The sequence below is a fragment of the Sus scrofa genome, chromosome 15 (genome assembly GCF_000003025.6).
Source record: "Sus scrofa isolate TJ Tabasco breed Duroc chromosome 15, Sscrofa11.1, whole genome shotgun sequence".
NCBI classification, from domain to species: Eukaryota; Metazoa; Chordata; class Mammalia; order Artiodactyla; family Suidae; genus Sus; species Sus scrofa.
In genome coordinates, this window is record NC_010457.5 from 6,638,268 (window position 1) to 6,661,940 (window position 23,673).

The window sequence follows — 23,673 nt, forward strand, 5'->3', positions numbered from 1 at the left end:
GAAATATTGCACAGGTGTGTTATTAATCATTACAAGCAAACTGAGAAGAGGACGTGTCTTTTATTCCTTCAGTATGTATACTATCCCTTCACACACACTTGTTAGTAAATAATTGGTTTTTAAAAAATTAAACTAAATATTAAAAAAACCTTAACACTAAAAATATAAAGAATAAAGTTTGATATCTATCTTGTGATTCAGAAGATTCTACTAAATTTCAACTTTAGGCAAATGCATGCAGTATGAATTGGATACTGCATGCATTGATATCATAGGAAAGGAACTTCTCAAATCCCTGTTATCAACTTGTTTATATAGTATTTGCTACTTTTTTGAGAATCTAGAACTCAAAGACGTTTCCAATTTTAATTAATTTATTTTTTATTTAGTCATGAGGGAAATGGCAGCCATTTTTATTTTGAAATTCAAGTTCTGTAAACTTTACCTCCAACACAAGCCAAAAAAATCCTCAAAGATGTCATCTGGTTCATTTATTGATAAGGCTTTTAGGGCACAAAGGCCTATAGTCCATAGATCCTAAAGAAAGACAGCATGGCACAATGGAGAGCTGGGGCCAGTAAACATAGGTACAAATTTTGCCCTCACACTTATTAGACATGCGGATTTGTTCAAGTTAGTAAGCCACAGGGTTGCCAAGTCATCACCCATTTTGTTCCAGATAGTTATATGAAATGATAGAATGTGTGCAAAGCATGTCTCCATTTAGTGTTCAGCTCATTGCTAATAGGAATAAGCCCAAGTCTTATTCATGTTTCCATGAGCCATATTTCTTACTCAAGGAATGTGTGAATATTATAGAAAAGATGAAGTGGAATTCACTAATTATAAAAGGAGATTAATGTATAAAAATGACAATCAAGAAAGGTCAGGAAGTAATACCTAGACTACTTCATAATGAAAAAACAAACCACAAGTGTGGGTTAGTGGTGCTAGCCTAATGGTCTCCCTGGGTCAAATAATCACACCCTCATGAGACAGATTTTTCTCTAGGAAACATTTTCTGTGGCACATCATGCTCCACCTTAAATGTATTCTGTGAAGAAAAAAAAAAAAAAATCCCACATCTAACAAACCTAGTTTAAGGTTTGAACCTGGTGGCAAATATTTTAAACAGAAAAAGCCAAAGTCTTTATGCACTTTTCATCATTAAAAAGGGGCATCTTCAGGAAAATTACAATAATGGTAGCAGTAGCCTTATCTGTTCTCTGCCAGGTAAATACCAGTAATATTGTAAAAGCAATCTCCTACAGTTATTTCTAATCCATGCTAGCTTACAAGCAAATATATCTTTGAATGGAATTACAGTTTAGGGAATAGAGGTGGAACTAAGGAAAAATCCACTATAATACAAAGTTATATAGACCTGACATCTCAGAAAGCGTGGCTGACAGTGGCATAAGGTTGATTCAAATGTATTGCTATGCGCACTGTTTTTTCCAAAGCTTTCCCAGCAAACAGTTTTTATCAGAATACAGCAGAGACCAAAAGTTTATAATAAGTTCTTAATTCTATTAGCAGGGAAGTTGAAGGAGTAGTCAAGTAAGATGACTTACAAAAAAATTCTAGAATTTGTTCATCTTCTTAACATGTGAGCTTAATTCAGAAGTTAAGTCTAATCCCAATTAAACTGACATAGTTTTTCTATCTTGAAAATAATCAAGCAAGGTGAAAGTAATAAAAATGAACATTGGGTTTGTAGTTGGATTCTACCCATATGGAATTATAAAACAGAATTATATATTTAAGCCATTAATGACATGAACTATCAATAAGGAAATCACTGTATTGAACTCAAAGCATTATCATATTTGGCAGAAATGTCTTTAATCTTAAATACATTATTTTTCTGGACATTTGGCCCCTTTTAGGAAAGTACAATTTATCACCACCCTGTTTAACAGTCAAGTGAATTGTCACATTTCTAAATAATGCACATATTTTAGGCATATTTGATAATGTCATTTTACTTGGCATAAGATTTACTATTTTTGATTCATCACAGTTTGCTTTTGAAAGTCACTTCAATTTCTTTTCATTGTACTTAAGCATTCTTGCCCCTTTCCCCTTGGTGTTCGTTTGTTGCCTTTAATGTGATTTCAGAATTGTAAATGACTCAGCATATTCGCAAGTGAATTTTTGAGGTTTATTATTTTTTCCATCTGGATCAGTGAAGTAAACAGAGTGAAAATAGAGAGTGGCATTTCTTCCTAACAGGTTTTCACTAAAGAGGGTACTGGGTTAATGTAAATTTTCCCTGAGACCATAGTTCACAGAATGTGCATTTCATCAATACTGTTAACTTATTTTTTTAAATATTATTTTCTTAAATCTATGTAGCTTTATCAGCCTGATGCTTTTACTACTATTATTTGCACTGCTTTTAGGAGCAGGGAATGCTACCTTAAGATTTTCATTGCCATTTTATGGGTGGTAAACTCAAATGTGAACAGGGGGTAGGCAGGTATGTAAGGGGTGAAAGTAGCTCATTTTAAACAAATAAGTAATAATAAGGATTGAGAGAGGAAGTCTCATCAGAAAGGATCAGCTGTTAGTCTTGTCATGTCACCTATCAGGTTCAACAGAATATGTCTCTGGGCCAGTTTCAGCCTGTGGGACATCAATCTGCAAACATTGCTTTAGAGATCAATTTGTTGAAGGTTGATTAAGTACTATAAACCAAACTAGGCTAGTGTTCGTGGGGAGGTCGAAGTGTAGGAAGATAAACTATCCCATCAAGGGCTGGCTTCATGGATGCACAATCTGAATAGTTGCAAGAGGTCCCACATTTAGAAGGGCTTACACTTTGCTTAATGGTCTGCTGTTGTGGTCTTGAAATTCTTAATTATTTTTGAACAGGGGGCACCACAGACTCATTTAATACAAATATAGCGTGTAGTAAATTACATGGCTTGTCCTAATCCTGTTCAAGGTAGCATTTGAAATATTTTCCTCCTGAATGAGTTAATAGACCTCTCTGCAAACTTTATTAACTACTGGGGAGTGTTAGAAATGTCGGGATTAATATGTTGTCAGTTTGCTCAACTTGGTTTCTTTTGTTGATTTGAATGTACCAGTTTCCTTCATCTCTATTACTCTTTGTATCATCTGCCTGCATAAAGAAGGCAAGTGGCCTGATTCATCACAGAAAGAGACTAAAATGGAAAGTAGGTGGTTCCACTTGCTTGATTTGCCAAAAAATATTTAAAGATTTCCCAAAGATAAACTGGTGACGTCCTTTCTTTCTTTCTTTGAATTAAATATAAAAATTAAAAAAAAAACTAGTTTAATGCACAAAGATGTTGAGAAACATGGTTGTTTCCCCTCTTAGTTGTTTCTATTTGTATGTGGAATATATTATCACGTAAATCTGTCATTATTATTGTCTAATACTAGTGATTTATACCTAATATCAGGTTTTAGAGTCATCTCTCTGAAATGCTGGAGTAAAGTAAAGCACAGACTTCTCTGATGTTCACTAAAAAGCCATCTAACCTTTTTGTAGATCCCTAGACACATGTAATCCACCAATCTCCAGCTCATAGAAAAAAAGCGTGACCATTTAACTTTGAACCTGGGGAGCAGAACTCTGAGCTGGTTTAATTTATTTTTCTTACCCATCGAGGTTTTAGATTTATATGCACTTTCCTGTTATATTTGATGCCAACCCTGCATTCCTCTGCTGTGGTGCAGGTATGACTAAGGACTGTCTCTTTCCCTGGAATCAGGCTTCATTTTTCTTGGGTTCTACAGGCTGGCTGCATACATGACAGCACACAGTGACAGTAATTTGCACTGATCTGCCCCCACTGCTAGTCCTGCTGCTACAAATAGCAATTGATTATTATGCTGTAGTGTTATTGACTGTCACTATGAACGCAAGCTTTATTTCATTTTTAAAGTAACATGCTGCAGATTTGTTTAGTATAAAAGTAAAACAGGGAAATATTCATTTCTAAGAATTATTTCCAGTCACAAATGTAACTTTAAATCCTGGTCATGAAACATTTACTTTACTTTAAATCATAGTAAACAAAAACTTTATTGTGGTATTTATTTTAGTGTAATATAAATAAATAATTTCCAAAAGCCATAAGAAAATCAGTATAAAACTGAAATATTTTCCTATCCCCAATTTCAGAAGAGATATGGACAGAAAATGACTAGATACCTTGTCATCTTTTTGTTCCTCCTCTGTAAATGCCTTCTCTCTCAAAAAAAGGTTAGAATCCTATTTCATACACATTTATTTCTTGACCTATCTAGTATTCTGAAAGTCTTAATTTTTCTAGAATCCTGTATGATCTCACCCTTTTTACTTCTTCCCCCTACAAACTGACCAGAAATGGTTGTGTTTAGAACTACAAGTATGTAGATTGGTAGAGTTAATATGGATTAATAGTATATTGATTACAGACATATCTTAATTTAGAAATATGTGTCTTTCTAAACTGCAACTTTAACTTTCTCTATTCTTTAAAGCACACGACTAGGTAGCAAAACTGATGTATTTGGTAATTCTGTGCCATCATGAGTCTCACATGTTGACTAAGTTAGCAAGTATACTATTTCTGTGTGAAACTAAAATTTGTGTTGTACATAACGCAAAGTTTAGAAAACAAAGATTAAGAACACTACACAAAACCTCAAAGCCCTATCCATCCATCCAGTGCCTTTGAACTGCTCTCTGCTCTCTGAAGGACACTCAGGAGGAAATACAGTTCAATGGGTGGGTTCTTATAGTTTGGGGCAACAGGAGCATTTTAGATCCCATCTTGCCCTATCATTTGATTTCCTTTGGTACTTTTTTCCCAAATATTTTATTTTATTAAAAAATAAATGGAAAACTTTTATCTAATCAGACGTAACTGGAAAGAAATATTTAAATTCAATATCTTTTTGAAAGGTAATCTATTCCTTGGTCTGATCTCTACTGTTATAGGGATGGCTCAGCTAGATGTTGTTAGAAAGTGATTTCAACTTTCTACGTTGAGATTCCGCAGCATCCATAAATCTGCCAAATGCAATATTTGTGCTAAAGCCGCTGTTATCTCTAGATAATTTAACTTTTATCTGTACTAACAAAGGAAGAAAAGCATGTAGAGGAATTACAGAACAGAAATAGGGATAGTCAGTCCTATGCTTTGTTTTAGATTTGGTTTAGCTTTTAATAGTGGTCCATGTTAAACAATAGTCAAAACCTGTTTAGAAGTAGGTAGGTATAAGCCAGAATTGAGTAGTACAAATAATTGTGTATTTCAAGTAAACTAAGTCTGTCAGATATAAGTAAAGGGAATTTCCACCAATATTTTAATAATTAGAACTCTCAATGGTTGAAGGAAAATAGGTAGTTTTTCCAACAGCCACTGAGACAGCAAAAGTCCAGAATAGTTATCTTTCAAAAGTTAAATATATATACTCACATGTGAAAAGAAACTTACAGGTATTATTCATTTCACAGCCATGATGTAATTCAAATTAATGCTAAACAGCTATGTATTTATCAATTGGCATTATTTTTCCATCTCTCTCTGACACTATATTGTTGTAATTCCATCAAACGATCATTTGCTTTTTTATGGTAATAATCCCTTCACATTCCTTTCTTTCATCTATATCCTTGTGTGCTATTTGTTGTTCTGCTAAATCCCTATTATAGAGGCCTATGGGTTCCAAGAGCTTGATGAATAATTGGAAGTGTTTTATCCCTGAGCTTCAAAAAAAGTGCTAGAAGTAATTATAAGCAAACATCTTCTGTAGTGTCCTGTATCAATCCAATCCCTGCTTTATGCTGTTTGTACTTTAGATGGCGAAGGAAATAGTGAGATCTTGGTTTCCAGCTCTTGCAGCATAAAGGGGACAGATGTTTCAGTTTCCATTGCCTTTTCTTCTGTCTTCTCTGTTCTTTCTGGCAGCTTGGGCTGTTCACTACAATACGTTCCACAGTTAGTCAAGCCTGTAATTTCACAAGGTACAGTTAATTATTGATCAATCAAAATGAACTTCATAATCCTTTTGGCAACTTACGCTGTACTTGAACTTCTCTCTTGCCCATAAAATAGCTTAATGGTCTACAGTATAATGAACATGAAGGATATGAACTAATGTTCAAAGAAGCAGGCAAATCCTACCTTTCTTGCTCATGCCAATTCAGGATTACTCTTCACAATATACTACATACTGCTAAGTTTTCTTCAGCAAATCAGTTAAAGATTCAAGCCTTCCCCCATTCCATTCTGACCCAGATGGAGAGTTTTCATATCTTCTCCAAGAATTTGATTCCATTTAAGGTATTTATTTAATATGTAAATATATATTTTCTAGTCTTTTGTTTCTTCTATATAAATTAATTTAGTCAGATAATAGGGTAGCTGTTATGAGGCATAGAGTTGTCTTTTCAGTATAATGTACTGTTTTTTTTTCTGAACAGGCAATTTACCTGCATAAAAAAAAATGAGGCACTTATATGCATCAAAGAATAATGACTTCACTCCTTCTCTTAGTGAAAATACAGATTAAAAGGGAAAAAAATCCTCAACCCCTCATAGCTAACATTTGATATGTGTTCAGAAGGATATTATAGGTGGTTACTAGCCACCAATTCACTCAACACTTATTGAGAACCAAGGGTCTTGCTCTGAGGGACACACAGAGAGTGAGATGGAGATCAGAATATGAATCTGGAAACTAACATTGCCATAGTACCTAAAGACATAATTTTTGGTGGAAGAATTTTGGCTCTGGGAAGTAGAGGAGCTGAGGTATAATTTTTTAGTACATGGGTAACCAAGCTCATTTGTTTGCTATCAGAATGGTATCTTCCTCTAAGGAACATTCATGCTACAACCCAGGCAAACTTCAACCCATCTGTGCAACATGTGTTTAATGCCCCCTCACCATTGTGTTTGCAGTACTAGCTTGCTGCCTACCAAGATGAATAAGTCATGCTTCTTTTCTACAGGGTTTGTATGGTGTTGGGCTGGGTCAGTAAAAGATGATGACCGTTGTACACACAGCTGATAGGTTTCTTTAGCTTCTCCACTTTGTTGTATAGCTTAGTTCTAAGGCTGTCTCTTATTTCCCTGAGATTTCAGTGTGCAATTTTGCCTGTATTCAAATACTATTAAGCAAAAGAAAGTCAAAGATTTAAGACAACCTGAGTGGCATTCTAATTTTTGTAGACAAGAGAGGGTAGTCCAGATGTGGCACGAAAGTAACCACACTTCTAGGTGAAAGTGTGTAAAGCTATAAAGAGAGATATAGACATAATGCTTAAAACACAAAAAGACCATTTGTGATTAAGGGGATCAGGGTAGGTTTTCAGATTTATGATCAGTTGAGCTGGACCTCATAGGACAGGTCATTTTCCTGATAGAGAAAGTAAGCAAGAGGGATGGGACTCAAGAACAAAAGCTCAGTGATGGGAACATAGTGATATTATTTAGTGTTCAATTGCTCTGAATATATGTCTACCAGGCAACACCAACCTTAAGATTGTTGATACATTTGATAAACACAAATTAGGGTGAGTTTGAGATCCAATATGCCCAAGTGGAAAAACATTTCACTATCAAAATGTTTCCCAGTTATTTTCTGCAAGGTGCCATCTCCTCTCCACTCAGAACTGAATCGCTCATATCCTGTTCCTGCCTCTGCTGCTCTTGGACCTATGGGGGTGCTGCTTCCCCAGAGACCCCCTCTGGGACCTGGCAGGATGCACAGTGGCTGTCTTCACTACACAAGCAAAGTGACAGCAGGCTATCTCCTGGAATCCTCACAGAACAGCAGGGACTTATCTGGCAGCCTTCCCAACTTCTCTCCAGGTTTGAAGATAACAATAGGGAAGAGCATCAGGGTGTCACTGTTTCCTTTGCGGCTGCCCTTATTCCTGCAGCTTAAATTCATCCTCAGGGGTCTTCACCTGGCATGAACTCAACTGGATTCCAGTCTTTCTCTGGATGACAATAGTCAGATCAGCACCTCAATGAGGAACATTCTAGTGTGTCTGAACCTTAGCATCTTCTAGGTGATCTGGATCAACTTCTAGAGACCAAAAGAAGACAAGTTACCTCTTCCAAACAGTCTACGACACAACTTCAATTTGACCTCTTCCTAAGATATCTGACAGGCTCCTGGAGTTACTCTTTATCTGCTCATGGGGGTATTTGCTTCCAGATGGAAAATCAGGTTATAATGGCAATGTCCAACCTGAAACAGCTATACTGTGAAGCTAAGGAAACCTAAGTTTTCTTTCAAGACTCTATCTGAGTTTGTGCTTGTGGGGTTTTTTTGTTTGTTTGTTTTAATCTTTTTTTCTTAAAGAAATCCTCCCCTCCAAATTGTACCAGTTTCAGGCACCACAAAACCTAGATCAGACTCTCCTTTCAATACTAGTTTCAGAGTTTTTCATTTGAAATTTCATCACCCATAGACCACCCCAAGCTCCCAACTTCTGCCCAACCCTTTTCCCACCTCCATCAAGTAGTGAGGCTCTTTTCTCATATTTAAAATCACTGTAGAATTGTCACCCCAAATCTGTGGTTGCAGAACCTGCAGACAAGAAGGTCCAACTGTACTACATCATCTTACGAAGGGACTTGAACATCCATAGATTTTAGTACCCATGGAAAGCCCTGGAACAAATCCCCTGCATATACCAGGGGATGACTGTACTCTGTTTTCAGGTTCTCACCTGAAGACCTTGATCAATAAGAACATAGATGCAGACACACAGACACACTGCATATATGTCTCCAGGATCTCTTTGATGTATAGCAAACTTTTTAAATGCACAGAGAAAATATTCTCCAGAAAAAAAAACCTGTAGAGAGAAGGAACTCAGCTGAACCACCCTTATCATTGTCACACAAGTATTTGCGAACAGTGAGATTATTCCACACCAGCTTAAAGAAACAACCCATTCAGACAGATTTCTAAACAAACAAACATCATGATCCAGACCATTGGTATATTTTAGACTTTAAGTGACAGCTTCTATTGGCACACAAAATTTGGGAAAGTTGTAGCCAAAGAGATGCTTGCCTGAGGGCACTAGACATGTTAACTATTTGTTGTTTTGGGAAGGCTGGTGAGCAGAGAAGTGACCTAATGAAAACAAAGTTTTAGCAAAATTAACCTCTGCATACCTTATGTCAGAAGGGCAGATCAAGAACATATGAACATATGCCCCGTTTTTTTTTTTTTTTTTTTTCAGCCCAGACCCCTCTGGGCCTTTAAAAACAAGCTTTCATAACTTGGAAACCCTTTACATGATATATAAACAGCATCTTCACTGATGATTTTCAGCCTGGGCCAGAGAAGAATATGTACTTTGAATCTGTGTTCAGATTCTGGAAAATAAAACTGAACTTGAGGAACTACTTCCCACTCATGAATTGCAGTAGACATCTTTCCCCCAAGGTTCCACACCCTGATGGACTGAAAATAAGCAAAAAACAGACTCTTTTCCTAATGTGTACTAATTAGATTTTCAATGAATTCATCAAAGCTCCTAGGGATGTTCTGAAAGTATGTGGCATCTCTCTATTCCCAAGTACCCAGTGAAACATTTGAAGTCTGCATACCATGGAGATTTGCCTTTGGTATGAAGCACCTGATGCTAAGGAACAACCTTGAGCTCCAGGCTCAGCACACCTGCCTATGACTGCCTATGACTAAACTCTTGGCCTCCGTCTTCTCATGCCCAACTCTCCTCACAGTGTTGTCAGGGAGATTAACTGAAATATTATACCTAAAACACTTGACACTCGGTAAATACTCAGTAAATGGTGGTTACTTCTATTAAGTTCTAAAACAGTTTGGGAAAGGTCATTCCCGAGAATCTTCGCTTTAGTGAAAGGGAGTTATAATTTTTTTTGTTTGCGGTTCCCTGATTCTAAATGTGGAAAAGTTTAAATCAGTATGTATGTGAAAATTACTGTTACAAACTGATTTTTACATGATGTCATATCATATCATTTCTTGCTAAATGTTAAAAACCTCTATAGTCTATATAATATATTGACTAGGATCTGGAAAAAAAAAACTCTTTGGGAATAATTAATTTTAAAATTTGTATTAAGCAAATGTATGTGTGAACATGTCTATAAAAACCAAAATTCAAAACATTAAAATATCTATAAATAAATATATACTTTCTCTCTCTTCAGAAGCAACCACATACTTTATCCATTTCATGAGGTCGGGGGAGACATCATGGAAAATACAATAGCAAAATGTACAGAACTACACTTAATATTGTTTTCAGCAACTTAATATTTCCTGACATTGAGAATATTGTACAAAAATATAAGTAGAAATGACAGCCCAATACTTAAAACTTTAGAAAAGGGATATGGAAGATACAATTATCAGAGAGCAGGATAGTGTTCTGGTGAGGAACTGAATTTTGCTCTAACTTGTTCCATGTAGAACTTGTTTTTCATAATAAAAACTTGTTCTAATGTAAAGGTCTACAGACTTTCTTCTGCAAAAGGCCAGATAGCAAATGTTTTAGGCTTTGCTAGCCAGATGGTCTCTGCTACAACTGTTCATCTCTGCCAGTGTAATGGGAAAGAAGCCATGGACAAGATTTAAACAAATGGGTGTGGCCATGTTTCAATAAAAGTTTATTTACACAACAAACTGCCAGATTTGGCTCATGATCTTTTGTTTGCAAACCACTGCTCTAAAGTAATATATGACAAAGATAAAAGCACCTATAGGAGGAGATGATAAAGTTATAGACAGAGAAGTATTGCAGAAAAAGGGGGACACTGGTAGTATAGAATGAAGTTCATGTTCTTTATCCCTTTGTCCCTACCACTCTGTGGCAGAAAACTTCCATCTCAGGATATATGGCTCTATTTCCAGATTCTAGGAAACTTGCTTTATTGAAAATTTACATTTTACATGATAGAATATATTATTTCCAAACCCCTGGGTTATGATACTTAAAATAGTCTGAAATTATTCAAATTGCCTCATCTACTCCCAGGAATTTCAGTTCAACCCTGACACTAAGATCCCAGTAACTGACTTCTGAGTTAATTCTATATTTCAGAAGAGAGACAAATAAGCATTTTATTCCAGCCCTTTTTCCAGCCAGAATTACAACACCACCACAAACTCCATGAACCTAGTATAAAGAGACACATTGGCTGCTTAATGCTACTTAGTTTGTGTTATTTAAATCTGGAGCCTAAGCTCTGTGAATTCGTGATGGAACAACCTTGGCAAATAGAAAAATAAACTTTGCTTCAGTGGAAGATTAGTCCAGGAGGCCCAGTGGACATTTCACAGCAGTAAAATCCATGCAAAATGAATTTGGGCAAGAATAGTCTGTCTAAGATATCAATTTGCCCAAATAATATATTTATAGACTATTATTACATCTAGGAAAAAAAGCACTAGATTGAAACTGTAAAATTTCACTGATAAAAATGATCCATTCTCAAATGTCAACCAACATTAAAAGGGAGAATTTGACACTTTTAAATAAAAAATGATGCGTAAATTACACAAGAAATCTATGGAGACTCTTTCAGTTCTTATTTTCTCCTCTAGCCTGCTCTAAAACATGCAGTAAACCTTTTTTACAATTGGAAAGGTTTAATATGTGCATAGAAAGAGACTTGGAGGCAGTGCCTTCTCCTCCTAGAGGCCTGTGTGCATGGCTTTTTTCAAATATTGATTGTGAAAGTGATATCACACCAGAAGGTACATTGATATGGTGTTGGGTAAAAGAAAATGGCCAAGAATCCTTACAGTCTAATCAAAGCTCTGTCCAAGCCCCTACGCTCAGATGAAATCCAATCAATAGAGACGATTAAATGACACACACAGTCACCAATATTAAATACACTCCATTTCCTGTACAAGAGCTTGATGACACAAAGTAGACAAGATAAAACTCAGCTCTGCAGGTTTATTTACAGATCTGTATTATATATAAATTAGACTATGAAAGTGTGACTCAGTCATCATTTGCCCCACATATTAATGTGCCAACTAGGCATCTAAGAACCACCTTGTATTGATCAGACTGTGAGGGGGAGCAAATCACAGGGGGTGTGGTTTGACAATAATCACACAGAGGAGACTAATATTCATTTTAACATCTGGTATTTGGTTTTATGATTGAAAACACACAGGAGAGAAGGAAATAATAAGACAAACAATTAAAATAGGTACGATTTATGGAGCATTTGCTAAAAGCCAACCAACATGCTAATTGCTTTATAGTTATTTTCTACAAATATCATCTCATTGTATCTTCAGGGTTGAGGAAACTAAGATTAGGATGTGTTCAGTGGTATAGAAGTTGGAAGAGTTGGAAATTGAACTCAGCATTGCTTGACTCCAAAAGACAAGCCTTCCACCTGTATGGTCCAAATCCTTTGCAAATTGACTATGACCTTAGAAAATCTATCTATGTCTGTTTCACTGTAGTCTCTTTCTTCTCCTGTAAAGTGAGATGCTTAAACTAAATAACCTAGGGTGTCTTTCTTGTTCTAAATGTCTAGGAATCAGTGGTAGCACCAGGCCTGACTGCTAGGTATTTATAAAGTGTGAATAATACCACCTCATCAAAATTGCTCATTTATTGCTAAGAAAGTGTATGTTTTCATGGGTTGGAAATTTTTTGCTCCTTATTTTAATAGGGATGACACACTAAAAAAATAAGCAAGGTATTTGGAGACAAGGCTTAGTTCACCGGATTCAGTGAAACCTTTGGACTTTCTGCTGGGTGAAACCTTTAGTGGCTCAGTGTGGTGCAGATTACAGGAGAAGCTGGCTAGTTTCCACCACTGACAACTTCTCCTTAGATTCAGGACATGGCCTCAGCATTGTTTTGCATCAGATTTTCTCACTTTTAAAAAACAAAATCATTGTGTTCTTAATTCAATCAAACTCTGAAAAGTAAATTAAAGAAATAAATACACTTCTTTTTTTGGGGGGGGGGTGCTCACCTACAGCATATGGAAGTCTCCAGGTCAGGGACTGAATCCGGGCCGCAATTTCAACCTGTGCCACAGCTGCAGCAAGACAGAGAGAAGTCAGTAGCCCATCTAAAGGTAAGTAGTTGAATGTATGGAAAGAGCCAGGATTTGAACTAAGGCATCTGGCTCTAGAGAACTTGCCTATAACCATTAGACTCAGCTGCTGTTTAACTTACTGAGCTTAGGAAAAAAGTTTTACAAAGAAAGAAGACATTTTTTAAATTGTTTATAAGAAATAAAATAAAAAGCCTTTAATGCTATTGAAAGAAACTGTAGTAAACCTATAGAAAATATTTCCTTTGAAGAAAGTCAGACTAAATTCACTCTTGGAGAAAGCTCAGGAACAGGTACAGCTTCAAATTCCATTCACACAATTCCCCAAACAGCTGGTAGGCAATTATGAGTTCTGACTACTTTTTTACCACTATTGACATTTTGGACATATAAGTGAGAATCAGTAGATTTTTCACCACATTAAAAGTATCAGGCAAAATTTATGGACATTGACTTCTTTTAGAAAAATCTTATTTGCTGGTAATTCTCAGAGTAATATATCTTTTATGGTTTTCAGAGCAAAAATAAGAATGAAAAATATCTGCCTGCTTAACTTAGTAACTTAATTTTATCAATAGTTAATTAAAGCCCTTTCCTGCCCTTTGCCTAAGAGGCATAACATCCACCAGCCTTACCTATGTCATAGTTACTTTTTTTGTCTGCTCTTTTTGGTCTCTTTTCCTCCTGGTAGGTAATCTCACTGATTTCCTTTGTCTAGTTATGCAAAATAACAAATGTCAAAGCTTGGAAACTGGTAATTTGGCAATTTTAGACAATCGCCTCATAACCACATTTTAGTACACCTTTGAAGCAGGAAAAGTTCAAAGGCTTTGAAAAGACGACTATTGCTTTGCCTGTTACTATGAGTCATTTGAAGTAATTGGTCTTGTCTGATGTATGTTTTGAACTGAGGAAGTAGAGTTTTATTACCACAATCAGATACAGGTTTTTAGCTGAGGAAGTGGAGTTTTCCTCACAGATGTAGATGCATGCTTGATAAGGCAGAAAACAGACAGATGTGCTTCTATGCACGAGAGAGGAGGTGTGGAGAGGGAACAAAATAAAACAGTTGAGAAAATTCCATGAAGCTACAGTAAAGTGCTTTTGGAAGCCATCCCAGTTAGGAAATTTCTCACAAGCAAGCAAGTCATAATTTAGATGCAGACTTCAGACTTTAATTTTGATACCAACCCAAACCTACCTATTATCCTCATCATGTTAAAAGTGGGTCAGTGATTTGGACACAAGTAAACTGGGTAAGGGAAAATCATCTTAAAAGAATATTAACTAGTCTTTCTACTTTTCTTTTACAAATATTATTCCTGAAGTAAACCCAGTTTTGACTCAATTTATTTCTTACCATGAGGACCATTGTTTCAGAAGTTATCTCATGAAAAATAAAAGGCAAAAATATTCAACTCCAGACAATACACCCGTATATGTTGCTTCTTTTGGCACCTTCCTGCAATAACATTTGTTAATAGTTTTCCATGTGTGGATACATATGTAAATAAAGGAATAAGACCAAAAATAAAACAAACTGAAGCAAATATACATAGATATGAACATTTCAAATACACAGAAATGATTAGTTATCTTTTAAAGTATCTCTTATAAAACATTTAGTCAACAAATATTCGTTGAATGCTTACAATGGGTCAGATCCTGGGCCAGAAATTAGAATCCATAGATTATTAAAATCCATTTCTCAAGGAGTTTACAATCTAGCAGGCAAAAAGACAAAATGCACTGTGTAATAATAAGCTAAAATCATGAAAGGGAATCATGCATAGAAGAGAGCAGATGAAATCTTCCCACAAGAAGTCAATTAACTCCTTGAATCTACCTGAAGTCAGTGTCTAGGTGTAGACTTCCCAGAGAAAGGAAGTAGTCTATGCTAAGGTATAGAAACATGAAATAGTACATTCTATTTCCAAACCATTCACACTTAGTCTAATGGAGGCTGGGAATCAATGAGAAGATGAAGAGTGAAAGGAGAAGAAAAATTGGCAAAAAAGGAAATGAACCCAACTAAAGGCAAATAAAAGGCCATCTTGGGACAAGTGAAAGACAGCAGGATTTGAGTAATATGAATATGAATGATCACTGAATTGAGGAGACACACTAGAGTGATTTTTCAAACATTCCATGGCAGAATAGAATGTAAAATGTATGAAAGAGAAGAGGAAACAGTCTGACAAGGTTTTATCCCTTCAGAAACATTTATCACTTTATTTATGTACATTCATCAAGTCTTTATTTGGTTAAGACCCACCCCAGATGGAAAGTTCTTCAGTTTATCTCCAGGTCCATCAAATTTATGACAGCTCAATATTAATTGAAGAACTGATTTTTTAAAAAAGAGAAAGTTCTAAGTTTATTGCTTTGAGAGTACAAATTATTTTAAGATACTTCATTGACACTGAATCCTAGCATTTCAAGTATAAAAATAAATATTTGTCAAAAAGTCAACAGTTTAACATACTATTTATTACTCACATTAATGGGAATAAGGGCTATGAGAATAGGTCTTAAGAAAAAAAGGGGAGAATTGAAGAGAGGTTTTAGAAAAGAAAAGCACACATTGCCATGTAAGGGAGATGATAAAAAAGAGAAGGAAAATTTTTGTGAAGTGCTAATTGGAGTTGAGAGGTGAACACCAAAGACTATGAAAGGGTACAGTACTCAGGGAATCACAAAAAAGTCAACACTACTGCAACAAGGGCCTCCTCTTCATGTTTTTGTTATTTACTAACCATCTGTGGTAAAATTTATTTTAAATTAAGGCAAACTTTATACACAATAAAATATACCATCTTAAGTATATAATTCAATGATTTTAAACTAATATACACAACCAGGTACCCAATGCATAGCACATTTTCATCATGCCATAAAGTTTCTGTATGCTGCCCTACAATCATTCTCCAGCACTCATAGGCATCTGCTACTCTGATTTTTATCAATATAGACTACTTTTGCCTGTATTTTAATTGCTTATAAATTGTATAGTGTGTACTCTTTTGTGTCTGGATTCTTTCATTTAACCTAACGTTTTATTTTTTGTTTTGTTTGGTTGGTTTTTTTGGGTTTGTTTTTTTTTTAAGATTTTTATTTTTTGTATTATACTTGATTTACAATGTTCTATCAATTTCTGCTATAATTCACACTTATCTAGTCATACACACACACACACATATACAGACATTCTGTGTATATATACATTCTTTTTCTTACATTATCCGCCATCATGTTCCACCACAAGTGACTAGATAGAGTTCCCTGTGCTATACAGCAGAATCTCATTGCTTATCCATGTCAAATGCAATAGTTTGCATCTATTAACCCAAAACTCAGGTGCATCCCATTCCCTCCCCCTTGGCAACTACAAGTCTGTTATCCAAGTCCATGAGTTCATCTCTTTTCTGTAGATAGGTTCATTTATGTCACATATTCGATTCCAAATATATATCACATGGTATCTGTCTTTCTCTTTCTGACTTACTTCACTTAGTATGAGTCTCTAATTCCATTTGTTGCTGCAAATGGCATTATTTTGTTCTTTTTATGGCTTAGTAGTATTCCATTGTGTATATGTACCACCTCTTCTTAATCCATTCTTCTGCTGATTGATATCTAAGTTGTTTCCATGTCTTGGCTATTGTGAACAGTGTTGCAATGAACATAGGGGTGCATGTATCTTTTTCAGTGAAAGCTTTTTCCTGATATATGCCCAGGAGTGGGATTGCTGGATCATATGGTAGTTCTGAGGTACCACCATACCGTTTTCTCTAGTGGTTGTATCAATTTACATACCCACCAACAGTGAATGAGGGTACCCTTTCTCCCACAATCTTTCTAGCATTTGCTATTTGTACACTTATTAATGATGGCCATTCTGACAGGTGTGAGTTGGTACTTCATTGTAGTTTCGATTTGTATTTCTCTAATAGTTAGTGATGTTTAGCATTTTTTCATGTGCCTGTTGGCCATCTGCATATCTTCTTTAAAGAAATGTCTATTCAGTTCTTCTGCCCATTTTTAGATTGGGTTTTTGACCCTTTTTCTGTTGAGTTGTGTAAGTTGTTTTATTGTTTTTGTAGTTGTTGTTGTTATTGCTTAATCCTTCAGCATTGTTCATTATACAATGGCTTATTCTACTATAAATACTGGGTAGTATTCCATCATATGAATATATAAAAATTTATCTTTTTTTCTCTTAAGGATGTTTGGGGCTGCAGTGAATAAGTTGCTATAAATGTTTTGGTACACTGCTATTTGTAAACATTTTCTTAATTTCTCTTATAAATATCTAAGACAAATTTCTGGACAATGAATTGATGGAATATGTTTAACTTTATAAGAAACAGCCAAATATTCTTCCAAATGGCTGTACTACTTTGTACCCCACAGTAACATATGGAAGTTTATTTCCTCCATATCATTATATTTAGTGTTATCAGCCTTTAATGTAGTTCTTCAAATGAGCATAAAGTGATTTTTATTTGCCCCCAAATGGAGAAGGGTTCAGTGAGATTTTGGCTTGCCATATTTTTTGATAAATGGCTGTTCCATTCTTTTGCCTGTTTGTATTGGCTAATTAACTTAATAGTTTGTAGAAGTTACTTATGTATTCTGGATGCAAATCCTCTGTCAGATATATGTATTATGAATATTTTCTCTAGTCTGTGCTTTGTCTTCTTATTTTCATCATGGTGTCTTTTTCATGGACACTTCAAAAATTACTTTGGTAAAGTTCATTTTTAAAATTAAATTTTTTATGGCTATTGCTTTTTGTTTCCTTGCTAAGAAATATTCATGTAAACCATGTTCATAAAGGTTTAGATTTTACTTTCAGGCCTATGATCCATTTCTAGTGTTTGTGTATTGTGAGGAAGACAATTATGGTTAATTTCATTCCCTGTGGTTGTGCAGTTGCTATAGACCATTTATTGAAAAAGAATATCTTTTCTAAAATCAGATTAATTATTGCTTAATGGTGGGGATAGGAGCAGGAATTGACAGCAAACTTTGGGGATGATAGGAATGTGCTAAAATGATAGTGATAATGGTTGATCAACCATAAAAAAATAATTTCCTTTCCCCATTTAACTGCCTTTGCACCTGTGTCTGAAATCAACCGACATTTATGTGTTGATTCATTTCTGGCTCTCCATTTTGTTCAACTGATTTATAAGTCTATTCTTAAGCAAATCCCTCCCAGTCTTGATTCGTTTGGCTTTAAAATAATTATTTTTCTTTTTCACTTTTTAAAGTTTTATTGAAGTAGAGTTGATTTACAATGTTGTGATAATTTCTGTTGTACAACAAAGTGATTTGGTTGTACGTGTACACACATTCATTCTCTTTTAGATTCTTTCCCATATAGATTGTCACAGAATACTGGGTAGAGTTCTCTGCGCTATACAGAGGTCCTGTTGACCAATTATTCCATATACCACAGTGTGCATATACCAGTTCCAAACCCTCAGTCTACCCTCCATCCCAACCTGTCTCCTTTGGTATCCGTAAGTTTTTTCAAAGTCTGTGAGTCTGAGTTTCTGTTCTACAAATAAGTTCATTTGCATCATTTTATTAGATTCTACGTATAATGGATATCATGTGATGTTTATCTTTCACTGTCTGACTAACTTCACTTCTTATAATCTCTGGGTCCAATCATGTTGCCGAAAATGGCATTATTTCATTCTTTGTTATGGATGAGTAACATTCCATTGTATATATGTACTGAACTGTCTTTATACATTCCTCATGGATACCTGGGCTATTTCTGTATCTTGGATATTATAAATAGTGCTTCAATGAACACTGGGGTACATGTATCTTTTCAAATTATGTTTTTCTTCAGATGCCCAGGAGTAGGATTGCTGGATTATATTGTAGTTCTATTTTTAGTTTTTTGAGTAATCTCTATCCTGTTTTCCATAGTGGTTGCACCAATTTACATTCCCACCAACAGTGTAAGAGTAATTGTTGCATGATAATGTAAATGTACTTAATGCCACTAAATTGTTAAATTTTATACTACATATATTTTTCTACAAAAAAATTAAAAATACTAAAATTAAAATATTTTAAAATAATATAGGGGTTCCCATGTGGCTCAATGGGTTGAGGAACTCACATAGTCTCTGTGAGGATGCAGATTCAATCCCTGGGCTCTCTTCAGTGGGTTAAGGATCTGGTGGTGCCACAAACTGTGGTGTAGGTCACAGACGAGGCTTGGATCCAGTGTTGCTGTGTCTGTGGTACAGGCCTCAGCCGTAGCTCTGATTCAACCTCTAGCCTGGGAACTTCCATATGCCACTGGTATGGCCTTAAAAAAGAAAAAAAAAATTAACTTAAAAAATGAAATAATATAGTAATAAATATTTTAAAGTGGTAGAATTCCTGATAGACTTACTGTCCCTCTGACCTGCACAGTCCTTGTAGTGTGGTAACTACAGCATTCACTAGCTGGTAAAATTTGCTGGAGAAACTCTTACAAGCAGGCACATTGATTGTTTGACAAGTGTATTCATATCAGCTGGTTCCTAAGTCCTTCTTAAACACCTTTTTGTTTTCTCTTTCTTTGCCACTTTCTAGGATCTATGCTCAAATTTTACTACTTTTTCTAAATTTGACCCCATGCCTGCCTTCTTTTGCCTCAGGTTTTCTTATTGAGAAAGTAGAGAGTTTCAGTTAAGAAATTTCTAAAATTTCCTCCACTATCTTTCACAATTAAGTTACTCCTTTGCCTGATTTACCTCTCAATCTCAAAGAAAATGTTATCTCCCTTCTTTTACAAAATTAGCCATTACTTTCCATTGCACTTACTATATGCTTGGGATGCAGAGGCACAATACATTACCCCAGCCATATGAGGAAGGGCCTACTACTATCCCAGTTTTACAGATGTGGAATCTGAGCCACAGAGAGCTTTAGCAACATTCCCAAGGCTAAAGCTAGGAAACACTGAAGATAAGATACAAATGCAGGCAGGGTGTTCATAACTGCCTCTCGTAATCAGAATCGATTACATCTTCCTTTAGAAAACTCATTTAATTCAATATGTCTTAAATTTTAGATGTTTACATTCTCTTTTCCATTGCATTATATTCCAACATTGCAAATGGTTTCTCATTCTCTCCATACATTTTGGTTGTACACACACACACACACACACACACACACTATTCCAGCCTTGTCTCAAAGCTATTATTTCCCCTCTCTCCTTCCTTTTTCCATTAGAAGAGTTATTTACAATTCTTCACTTCATATTTAGGTTTTTAACCATTGGCTACAAACCACCGTCTTGTTTAAGTCTATCCCAAGACCAATTGAGCAAAAGTCAATATTGTCCTAATCTTATAATCAATGAGGATCTATTTTCGCTTTTTCTTCCACTCATATCTTTACCACTATTGGCCTATTATCGCTTGTTAATCCAACACTACTTTTGCCTATTCTAACTTTTTAGAACATTTTTTTCTGATGGTCAAATTTTATTGTCCCCCTTTCTTTTCTTAAATATTGATGTTCACAAGAGTACTAATTTTTCTTCACAAGAGTCCTAATTTTTCATGTAACTTTTCCAGTATCTACAATTACTTCATTAATACACACATATTGGAAAAGGGGGGTTTACCTTCTTGCCCACTTGCAAAGGGATGGGTAAAACAAATTTTGGCAAACTACCTCCAAGAATAAACTTAATCCCTGCTCTAGCCCATGATTTTAGATATAGTCGGCCCTTATTAATTCATTACTATGTTTCAGGCACTGTTCCAGGTGCTACATAGGTTTTAATTCATTTACTCCTCACAGTAATCACACCCAGTAGTTCCTATTACTACATCCACATGAGAGGTGAGAAATCTGAGGTAGAGAGAAGTTGAATGTCACCCAAGGATTCCCAGCTAGTAAGGAGTAAGGCTAAGATTTAAAAAAAAAAAAAATGTGATTCCATAGTCTAACCAACTATGTCTCATAATGCTTAAACCAATAAAAAATGTTATTGGCAGGACTGTGGATCATGAGGCGTCCCTGACCAACAGAAGGGTGATCTTTCTTGTTTGTTCACTCTCACACAGATAAGAGAGAGACAGTGGCAATCTGAACTAAGTCTTGTAACCTCAAATGTTATAAACTGTTGCTTATCTACTGTCAAATAGATAAAAGCAATGGCATTCAAATTAAGTAATGGATTTGGAATGAGAAAAGAAAGTAAAACTTGTGATATGCCTCCATCCTCTCAGATGTCATAATATAGAGTTGTATGGTACATTTTCACTTGCTAGAGGACCAGATGGAGAGAGGCATTCAACAACCAGATAGATTATTTTTTAACGCAAATCATATCATATCACTCATCTGTATCTTACCCTTCGATGGCTTTCCACTACATTTTTAATGAATATTAAATGTACTAAAGTGCACATACATTTCAGCATCATCAGACTCCCACCAATTTTTCCAATCTCTGTGTTTACCTCGCTCTTTTATGTTCCTTCCACCCCAACCTTCTGTGCTTTCTGCCTGGGGCACTCATCTTCCAATTCTTGGTAAAAATGAATCCTTTTTTATCCTTCAGGTCTCAGCTTAAATGTTATTTCCTTAAAGTAACCTTTTTTGGGCACATAATATATAAAAAGGTTGCCCTCCACTCTCAACTACTGCCTAGCATCTCACTTTGCTTCCTATCACGATCCAAACTTAATTAATTGTTAATTAACTAAACTTTAAATTATTTAGTCTTTGCCTACCCTACTAGAATATAGGCTCCTACATTCAACATTACATTTATGATGTTTAGCACAGAGCCTAGCATATAAATTGAAGTTAAGATATTTACTATACTAAGAAATACAAAGTGATATATTTAATGGAATTTCCCTACAGTATTCCTTTGTCTGTAAGCTCATAAAAACCTTACCTTCCTGTGTATATTTATCTGAAAGAACATGCACTTCAGAGTTGGACAGATGTAGATTCATATCAACCTCTGTTACTTACAGATGGCACAATCTTGGGCATCTTTGTAATTATAAAACATTTATCTCTTTTAATAAGGAAAAGATAATATTTACCTCATGGAATCAGTGTGGTCATTGAGTGCAATAATGTGCATAAAAATGACTAACTCTGTTTTTGGCACTTAACTATCAGGTGATAAATATTTGTCCTCTCTCTTTATTCCTTTCCCACCCATAGTGACACTCCCTTCCAGGCCCAGGGTCACCCCAAACATACGAGAAAATAAAAGTCAACAAAAGCAATCTTCCAATTTTCAAATATCTAAGCCACATTCAGCCTTGCCTTTTAAATCACAGAATATGTAATGACAAGGAGAAGGATTAGACAGAGCAAGAAGAGGGGAAGCAGAAAGCACAGGACGATACAGTGAAGAAAAGAAAAGACATTGAGAGGACATTTACAGACCTTCCAGTCCTGGCTTAGTATCCACTGAAGACACCTAAAACACAGGGGCAGCTCTGAAATTAGGAAAGCCTTCCATGGAAGTTCTCGTTGACTTCTTTGACATAGTACCTGCTGCCAGGCCCTCTATACCTCTGCATTCTTTGGAAATGAGCAGCTCTGTTCCAAGAGTTTTGACTAATGTGACATTTCACAGGTGCTATATGTTGAGGGAACATCTGATCCCTTACCTTTTTTATTCCCCCTTTGAATGGGAAGTAAACATGGATAGTTAGAGTCAAAACAACCCAATATTTAGCATTTTTCAACTTGGTTATATTCCAGTATTTGTTTACTTATTTAAAAAAAATGTATTAGCATTTAGGGAGGAAAAGTTTTCCTATAGAAAAATGCTCTGAGGCATTTCTGGAGGCATATTTCAGATTCTCAAGGAGGGCTTAGTAGGAAATAGTTTTTGCTAAAATGTTTGACATGAGTCCAGGCTATTCCTGGAACTCTCTTTATATAGAGACAACATACACAGATATCTTTAGAGGTTACCGGTAGGCTTGAAATGAATCTTAAATATTCCCATTTCAAGAGACAGGGCTTGTAATCTTAGGTGGGAACAGTAGACATTTTGTTCCCTCAGTGTCCCAACTCTGTCCCTATGGGTAGTTTTGTAACAGAAGTAGCCTATGTCTCCTAAAAAGGTAAGACCCTTGGGTAATCATTGCTAGGCCTTGGGGTGAATTCAGGATGGATGGCCTTGCAGGTGAGAATAAGGATTTAAGATGCAAAGTGAGATCACATACTATCTTACCTTTAAATGAGCTTTAGCTCATATATTTACATAATGCTTTGAAAAATAAATAAAAAAATGTTACCAAGTTGATCAGCCATGCTATTTTAAAAAAATCTCTAAGAGGGTTAGTTTTGAATTGGAAGAGTGTTTACCAATCATCCCGTGAGTGAGTTCAAGTCAGATTTGGTGAGGAGCGATGCAGTAAAGTCCTAAATCTTTAGAAATGTGCATCTGCTTTTAAGTTTAGGAACCCTGAGTCTGGAGTGCAGCTGAATGGGGTAAAGTTAGCAATGATTTGAAGAATTCGAGTCTGTCACTTTAAAGATGGGTTTCACATGGGGACTCACCTTACCCAGCAGGGGTTTTAACATAGCATCT

At 35.6% G+C, this 23,673-nt stretch overlaps 1 long non-coding RNA gene across 1 annotated transcript in view; it reads left to right on the top strand.

The window, feature by feature from the left end:
* The window catches only part of LOC106506175, a 203,437-nt gene continuing 179,990 nt past the window's right edge, over positions 227 to 23,673 (top strand). Inside the window, exon 1 of the long non-coding RNA XR_002339485.1 lies at positions 227 to 13,094. This is a non-coding gene — a long non-coding RNA (uncharacterized LOC106506175). The remainder of the gene's footprint in view (positions 13,095 to 23,673) is intronic.